The sequence below is a fragment of the Mus caroli genome, chromosome 13 (assembly GCF_900094665.2).
Source record: "Mus caroli chromosome 13, CAROLI_EIJ_v1.1, whole genome shotgun sequence".
In the NCBI taxonomy this organism is placed as follows: Eukaryota; Metazoa; Chordata; class Mammalia; order Rodentia; family Muridae; genus Mus; species Mus caroli.
Window position 1 is genome coordinate 6,316,527 of NC_034582.1, and position 8,802 is coordinate 6,325,328.

At 45.3% G+C, this 8,802-nt stretch overlaps 1 protein-coding gene across 4 annotated transcripts in view; it reads right to left on the minus strand.

Moving 5' to 3' along the window:
- Nucleotides 1-8,178, minus strand: part of Zmynd11 (zinc finger MYND-type containing 11) — a 76,919-nt gene extending 68,741 nt beyond the window's left edge. Inside the window, exon 1 of one of the 4 annotated variants that reach the window (XM_021180012.2) lies at nt 8,094-8,178. The gene's annotated coding sequence lies outside the window, so the exon portion shown is untranslated. Of the gene's footprint in view, nt 1-416; nt 437-7,362; nt 7,428-7,745; nt 7,947-8,093 lie in introns of those variants that run through there. The other 3 variants (XM_021180011.2, XM_029485001.1, XM_029485002.1) reach the window with 3 other exon arrangements.
- Between the last annotated feature and the right edge of the window lie 624 nt (nt 8,179-8,802).

Sequence of the window (8,802 nt, forward strand, 5' to 3'; positions counted from 1 at the left end):
GAGAGAGAGAGAGAGAGAGAGAGAGAGAGAGAGAGATTAGTGTAGAAACTAATCATTTGGCTTTACAGAATTAGAGTCCAGTCCCACCTTCAAAGATTCAAAGAGTCAACATCTTGGTAACAATGGTAATAATCAATAGTGCCGATGCTCACCCATGACTGAGAACTAGGACGCTAAACTATTATTATTGGTTCCTAGTGTTAATCCTATAGCACTGTCATCTAAAATGGAGAGCTTCCAGCTTTACTATAAGCAAGGCTTACATAGAATATTTTTCATTAGCATTTAAAATATACAAATGAACAAAAAACTCTGAGTTGAACTGATATCTAATGAGCTTTTAATTAATTAACATGAGAAAAACTAATTTAACAATTCTAATAAATCTTCAAATTATTCAAATGATAGTTTCTTACCTGAAAAGTGAATCAGAAGCAATTGACTTCTTTTTAAGATTTTATGTGCAGAAGACACACACACACACGTATGTGCAGAGTTTTAAAATATTAAGGAATTTTATAATAAAACTTCAGGTAGTTAATTTGATTTTTCTGTATATAAAGAGTAATACTAACAAAATCACAGTAGAAAACAAGTTACCTTAGACTTTTTCCTTTATAGTTTAAAACACATCCCCAATGGTAAGTTACCACACACACACAGTCTCTCTGTTTTCAACTGTAATACCCAAGCAGTTAAAATAGATGGACTTTATGTTAATTGAGAAAGAGCTCCATATAACAATCTGATTAAAAATTAAGGATTTGCTCAATAGAGCTTTTCTGATTCAATTTTAAGACACAAAAATACTAAGCAGATAAATCAAATGACAAAAATAAAACTGAAAAAGAAAAACACCCAATAGCTTCCAAGTTGAGAAAGCTTCCCCATAATTAGCCTTCATTAAGGGACTGCTTCTTTCTGAAAACTTCTGTGTAGCTGCTAAATGAGAAAATCATATTTAATACCCCACTGCAGCCCCACTGCTGCCTGCCTGGAGAACATGACTCTGGATGCTGCACTGCTGCACTGCTGCATCCAGAGTGTAAGGAGGGGTCCTTACAGCACGTGCTTCTTAGGGAATCACACCCTTTCACTGTGGGCAGCAGAACACAGCCTGCAGACAGACATCTGAAGGCTTAGTGGGCAGAGAAGCTTTCCAGAATTTAGGATTCCAGTCCAAATTAACTTACCCAGTTAAGAGACGGCTAAGATTCAAGACAAAGGCTGCCCCTCGTAAGACAGCAAGACTTTAGCACTGGAGTTCATGCCAAGTATTTCCAAGCATGTTTCTCCTACTATAAACATTAAAATAAAGACTTAAGTATCCCCACTCACTACTTCTGAACTTGAGCCAAGTTGTGTCTCCATAATATGAGCTGCTATGGCAACAGAAAGAAAATGAACCAATTACATATGCTTGTTCTTAGATTACTAGCTATCATTAACAAAGAAACTGGAACTAACCCGAACTTTATTTATGGAATGTTCTGATTATCAGTTTTCTAATATTCTTTTCTTTTCAACTCCTGCTTTTTCAAATGAGCATGGTTCCACAGTATTATCTTACCTCTCTCTCTCTCTCTCTCTCTCTCTCTCTCTCTCTCTCTCTCTCTCTCTCTCTCTCTCTAACAGATTTATAAAGGTCCTCCAGGGAGAGCAGGGATTCATGGGACTTAGACTGAGAAGAACAATGGATTTAACATTTGGTGCTCCTAAGTTTGGATTCAAAGCAATTTGATCATAGCTCTATGACCCTGGGCAACAGGAGCCTGTTCCTTTACTATGAAATTGCACTATTTCCCTCAAAACACTAATGTGAGGGATACATGGATTGTATAACATTGCTAGTATGGTAAGTGCTCAATTACCAACACCTTAAAAAAATGGTAATATAAAAAGGTGCTGCCTTAGGCCATATTTACAAGGAAAGAAGGCTTCCTAAAAACTGCTCACAAAGTAGACTTTTAAAGCAATTTAATGTGCAAGGTGAAATGCCTCAGTCCAGGAAGTTAGTGTCTTCCTGATTTTAAAAAGGTTTCAAACACTATAGCGAGAATATTATATTACAGACTCTCAACACATATTTTAAAATTTGTAGTGATCTTTCATGTTCTCATAATAAATGTTAAATTATTTCCCTTCCAATATCTATGAGATAAACAGATGCTGGTCTATCATTCATTTATTTTGTTGTTCATTTCTTGGTTTTTTGAGACAGGGTTTCTCTGTGTAGCTCTAGCTGTCCTGGAACTCTCTCTCTGTAGACCAGGGTAGCCTCAAACTCAAAGATACAACTGCCTCTGCCTCTCGTGTACTGGGGTTAAAGGTGTGTACAACACCATGTCTGGCTTAGCAGCCTATCTTTCAAATGTCTAAAAAGTCCGACCTACCAGTATTTACCACTGTCTATGTTTTTTTTTTTAAAGTTTTATATAAAGTCAGGTATGTTATAGCCACTCATAAAGCAAATACTTCATGGAATAAACTTCATAAAGCTTGCCACACAGCCAAAGGAGCCATATCTTTACAATGGCATGGTAAATAAATGACTTAAGCACTTGGACATAGGGATTCCTACTCCTCTTATTTAACAGGTGCTAAGGTCTTACCCTGCATCTCACTGTGAGAACACTGTCCCAAATGTTAAAGTCTCCTTTAAAAAACCTGACTTTAAAACTAAAAACCTATTATCGAATAGAAGATATCATAGATATCCGAAAGATTAAGCATCTGACTAACCTGTATGTATAATCGTCAGACTGTCCAGTCAAGTATCTCCCTCTAACAATTTGCTTAATTTTATTTACTTGAATACACAATGGACTATGCAAGTATTTTTAAATGACCAAATATATGTTTTGCTTACAGATTTGTACTTTGTACTTATAAATAATTTTGATTCTGATCTTATATAACATTTCCACAGTAGAAACTAACTAGAATTTTCTAGGTGGAAAACAGTCAATAACAGCAGGCTTATATTTCTATTTCTCCTTCCCTCTCCCCTCCCTTTCCTTAAAACTTAAAATGGCCACCCATTTCATGCACATGTTTAGCAGTTAGATTATTCAAAAGGACTGCTCTCAGGGAATTTATATTCAGATTCTCTCTCTGTCATTCACCCAGTGTTGCAGGGCTCTCTGAAGGTCAGTGCTACACAGATCTCGACATATGCTCCAGTGCACAGGCACGCGCGTCAACAGCAGGATGGGGAACACACTGCTACAAGGCACTCAACTTCCCATATTTAGACTGCTATACTTTTAAGATGACAGTATGCAAATTTGTGCGAGTCAGTGTAGGTGAACATTGCACTGTGGTGGAAATGCACCAATGTTCTACTGTCGGGTACTCACTTCTGTGGTTATATTTCAACAGAGAACCATAGGAAGCCACAGGTCCCTATCACCCCCAGCCACCACAGCACAACCTAGAGCTGCACTTCTTGGGACAATAAGACAGCAGGCACTGCAAGCAGCTCATGGTCACTGTAGGAGAGCCATGTGCAGATATAAACTAGCAGCCTTTCATCTCTTATCAATTCTTAGAAAATATGGATGAGAAATGGAATTTGTTTCCAGAATGAAGTGGTGAAAGGATGAGCACAGTTGTTCCCTGCAGATTATCTACTGAGGCAATGTAAAACATGGAACTTGAAGTTGTACACTTGGACTTGCATAGTCCATTGTGTATTCAAGTAGATAAAATGAAGCAGATTGTTAGAGGGAGAGACTTGACTGGACAGTCGGACGATTATACATACAGGTTAGTCAGATGCTTAATCTTTCCGACTTTTATGATATCTTCTATTCGATAATAGGTGAGTAAAAGTACCAAATTAGAGCCAATATTTAAAAATAACTCTCAGATGCTCTGTTTCAGCTACGTATGTTTGTCAGGGATGATAAATACCAGGGGTTCTGAAGTAATGAATTAAAAATCAAAAAACCCCATTGTTAAAATTGCTTCTGGGAGTTGTGTGTGTGTGTGTATTCCTTTTAATCTTTATATGATTTGTAAATAAAACTCAAAAATGGAAGGAGAAAAACAAAAACAGCAAGAGCAAGGGCACACTGAGAGAAGCATAGTAACAATAGATCAAGATAAAAACTAACACTACAAAGTTTTGAGCAAGCAAGATGGCTCAGTCTGTAAAGGCACTTGTTATAAAACCTGTTGATTCTGAATTCAGTCCCCAGAACAGAGAGAACTCATTCCTGCAAGTTGTCTTTTGGTTTCCAAACTCATGTCTCAGTATGCACACTGGTACACATTATGCATAAACATACACAATAACAATAAATCTAGAAAGCCTTCACACATAATCTCCACCACAGCAAACAAAAGTTCAAAATGAAGAGGAGTTAAGGTGTCAGATCTCACTTGAGCCATGATCTGGGCTAATGGGCTATGTACTTAACTTGTACAAAAATGACTACTTCTAGGAACGTTGCCTGCATACAGGCCACTTTACAAACTCTTGGTAGGTGCCTAATCTGCAGTCTTTCTTGTATCAAAATCAACAAAACTGACTAAAGCCCGGACAGAAAACAACAACTTTCTCCCACGCTAGATAACTAGAGGTTTAAAGGCAACACAAGAGCCCAGATGGGAGCTCAGCTTTGCTTGCAGCTCTGTAGGTCCCAAGTCAAGGAGGGTACAATGCATAGCAATGAGGGCCTCCGCTGTGAAACCTGTCCTCAGTTCTGGGGAGCTCAGCACTGCTTCAGGAACGGTCTAATCCTCACAAGAACTGCGAGATTGGTTCACTTACTCCTTGTTCTTCATTGCCTAACCTGCCAAAAGTTAAGTCATTTGCCAAGAGCCTACTAAATGACCCAAGGGAGATTCAAACCCAAGTCACTGGCCCTCTAGGTCTGTGGTCTTAATCATTATGCATGACTCAAATAAAAATAACAACAAAATTAACCACTCTGAAAAAAATTAATGTGAAATTCAACTGAAGGTTTGCAAGCAGTGAAGGTCTAAGGTTTGCTGATCATTTGCTAGTTCTTTTTTCTTTTCATGACACATTCTCTTTGCTTAGATTAAATGATTTTTTGTTGTTGTTTGTTTGTTTAAAAAAAAATCAATCAACTGAAAACTAGAGAGGGTAATAAAAATCTTCCAACAGCTGGTTAGGGCTTTAAGCAACCACTGTCCTAACAGCATGTGATAGTTCTGTTACAAATGTCAAAAATCTTTGATCCAATTAGCATCTCAATTAAGGTATGCAGGGATATGAATGCCTCTATTATATGCTATCAAAACCATCCTAAAGGGGAACAGAGGGAGGGTTACAAAGGGGTGAAACAAACCTATGTCCTTTACAGAAGCAGGCAAATGGACATCCACCCAGAGCACTAACTTTAAGATATCTGAAGAATATTTAAGTAGAATTGGAAAGGAGTTCTAACATTTTAAATCCATTTTTCTTTATAACAAAAGCACTCATGTGTGCATTTATTGCAAGAAAAACCCTACTATCCATCTTGGAGAACACAAGAAATGCAATTTTCACCTGAACCGTCTATACAGAAAAAACAGTGGGTAAAGCACGGCTATTCTCTTAATCGGAGCTCAACAAGAAACATATTCTAACCTGATCATAATCGCAGCTCATGTCCTCTAATCTTTCATTCTCTGGCCTCTTCATCTTACTGAGTCAGCCAAAATACTGACTACAATGTAAACAAAGTACTGATTACAACGTAAACAAAGACCAGGAAAATAATCTACCTGTATGTACATAAGTTCACATTTCTTCTTCTAGTCCAACACATTAGAGATTTTTAAAAATACAAACACCATCTTGACTACCATAAAACACTCAAACTTCTAGAGTACAACCAGACACTCTCTATTAACTTCTAGACACTCATTAGAATCAATGGCACCCCCCAATCATTTGAGATTATGTGTCCCATAATAATTAAGCTACATATCTTGTTACATATCTTGTTTTCTTTTTTTAAAGCACTTACTTTCTGCGTCTCCTAGTGATTTTTTTTTAATGTTTTTGCCGGCATACAACACAATTGACTGTAGAAAATTTAACTCCCAGGTGAAGCAGAGAGAGGGCCTGAGCGAGATAGTCTCACAAAAACCCCTTAAACTGCTTACTGCCTTTGGGGTGACCTCTCCTTCATCGGGCCACCTGGCCACTTCCTCTAAGCTCAAAAACACACATGACATCAGTCATTATGTATACAGCAAGTGAAACCAGCAATTGGATACATACCACATAAGACACTAGGTACAGTATATGCCTCCTACTAACATGGGTACTGTGTAAACACTACTTATGACACTAGTAACTGTGTATACAACCCTACAGGAAACCAGGTACGCTGTGTGTACTCAGTATAAGACACCGGTCACACTGGTCGTGCAAGGGATGTTAACACCAGATACTCTGTAACACTTTATGACACTGGATACTCTATACAAGGAATACTGCACACTGAACCCCACACAATGCTAGATACTATGTTCACATCTTATCACTCCGGGGATCCAGCGCACAGTTCGGCTGTACGCTGGCAGAGGCCGGCGTCTATACAGATTAGAGGACTGTGTGCATGCATACTGCCGGTGACACCGAGGGCTACACACAAATCACATAGGACAATCAGTACCACGGACACACGGCAAACACTGAGCACCACAAACACATCACCAACCACTAAGTCCCACGGACACACCGCAAAAGCCCCCTCGGCTCGGCCCAGGGAAAAGACACGAGGGGAGACAGTGCAAGCGAAAGTTCAGGCCACAACCCCACAGGCAGCGTCCCCATCGGCTTCTCTCCCCAGCTCTGCGTGGGCACAAGACGGCCGATCCCCCGCAGGACGGCCAGAAGGACCTGTTGAGGCAGCTGAGGCCTCGCTACCCGCTCGCCTGCAGCCCCGGGAGAGCGACGGACACCGGTCTCGGGTCTCAGGGGCGTTCGCTTTCATCGCTCCCCGTCCGCCCGCTCGCTACACGCTCCGCGCAAAGGCCCCAGGGCCTGGCCAAGCGGGAGGCGCGGGGACCGGGCGGGAGGAGCTCACAAGACTCCGCGGCTTCCCGGCGCCAGCAGGCCGCGCGCGGCTCTCCGCGGCCTTCCCGCGGGCCAGCTCCTCACGTCAGCCGGAGGTACAAGGTGCTGGACAGAGGAAACGCGCCCACCCCTCAGGCCTCACCGGCCTGGGGCCGTGCCTGACGCCACCGGCAGCCGCCGCCCGGCCGCCCGGCCGCCCGCCCGGGAGCCCGCGGCCCGGGCAGCAGCCGCCACAGCACAGGCCGCGCTGCCGCCGCCGCGGATGCCTCCGCCCTCCCCGCCGCCCAGCCGCCCCGCCGCCGCCGAGCTTTCCCCACCATTATGCTGCGCTCCGTCGCCGCCGCCGCTGCCGCCGCCGCGCCCGGCCCTCCCTCCGGAGCCGCCTCCTTCCCGCCGCCCGGCGCCTCTCGGGCCTCAGCCGGCGACGGGCGCGGGGGGCGGGGGGGACGCAGGCCGCCGCCTCCTCCTCCCCGCCATCTCCTCCCTCCTCCCCGGCTCCCCCCGCTGGCTCAGCGCGGAGGGCTCGGGGCTCGAGGGGCGCCATGTTGGCGGCGGCTTCCACCACAGGAAAAAAAAATGCCTCGGCGCGCGCCGGGGCGAAGCCGGGCAAGGCGGCCGGGGCGTCGCGCGCCGGCTGGAGGCCTGGCCCGCCGCGCGCTCTCGCTCGCTCGCTCGCTCGTTCGCTCGCTCGCTCACTCACCGCGTCTCCTCAGCCCGACGGCGGCGCGGGGCCTGCGGGGCTGCAGAGGACGCCTGGGGGGCAAAGTTGGCATCCCCCAACCAAGAGGCGGTTCACACGGTGCGGGCGCGGCGGCCGGCCCGGCTCGCGGCCTCCTCGGAGTTCATTGTGTGCGCTTGAGTGTTTCCCCGCGCGGGGCCGGGCCGGGCGAGCGCGGGGCCGGGCCGGGCGAGCGCGGGGCCGGGCCGGGCGAGCGCGGGGCCTGGGCCGAGCCGCGCACGGGGGGCTCTAGCGGCCGGCGCGGGACTTGCGCGGCCCGCGCTGTCTCCCCGCCCCGAGGCCGGGGGAGCCCGCCGCACCCGCTCCTACCTTCCCTCGACCTGTCTCCGGCGCCTCGCTGAGAAATCGGTTTCAGCATATTCTAAGGGGGTCCACACACGAACTCCATATCAACACACACGTGCGAGCTACGTACGTGCAGGCGCTCTGGAGGCGAGCACCGAGACACGAGGGTAGCATTGTTAGGATCCGGCCAAGCCCGGTGGGCTGCGTTGCAGCTTGCGGTGTGGACCCGCTCGGCACTTTGCTTGGCTCCTAAGGGCTCCGTGTTGGACAAGCACTCGCCCGTGTACTGACCCGAGTGGGTAAGACAGTATCCCTCGCTTTCCAATCCTGTGCTCAAAAAAAAAAAAAAAAAAGAGTTGCAAAGACACCCGAGTTCCCCGTCTCAAATATGCACAAGTGGGACGTTTAGAAAGAATGGACCACCCATTATCACTCTGGTTAGAACATTACAAATTGCTGTGAGGCGTAGGTTATCTTTTCTAGTGAGCAATTCTAGATCTAATCAGAGGAGAGCCCTTAAGCTATATGGCTTTAAAAGTCTTGGGGGAAAAGTCAGTAAAAGCACATACAGATGTCATATGCTGTCCTAACAACCTTTGCCTGCTAGGAGTTTAAAAGGGAAAACCCATTAGCTAAGATTGCCTGTCCCTATTCTCATTGGATAGATGTACCTGAAAAATCACTGGCGACGCCCCTAGAAATCTAGGGTTCTTATACAAATTATCCATCTGTT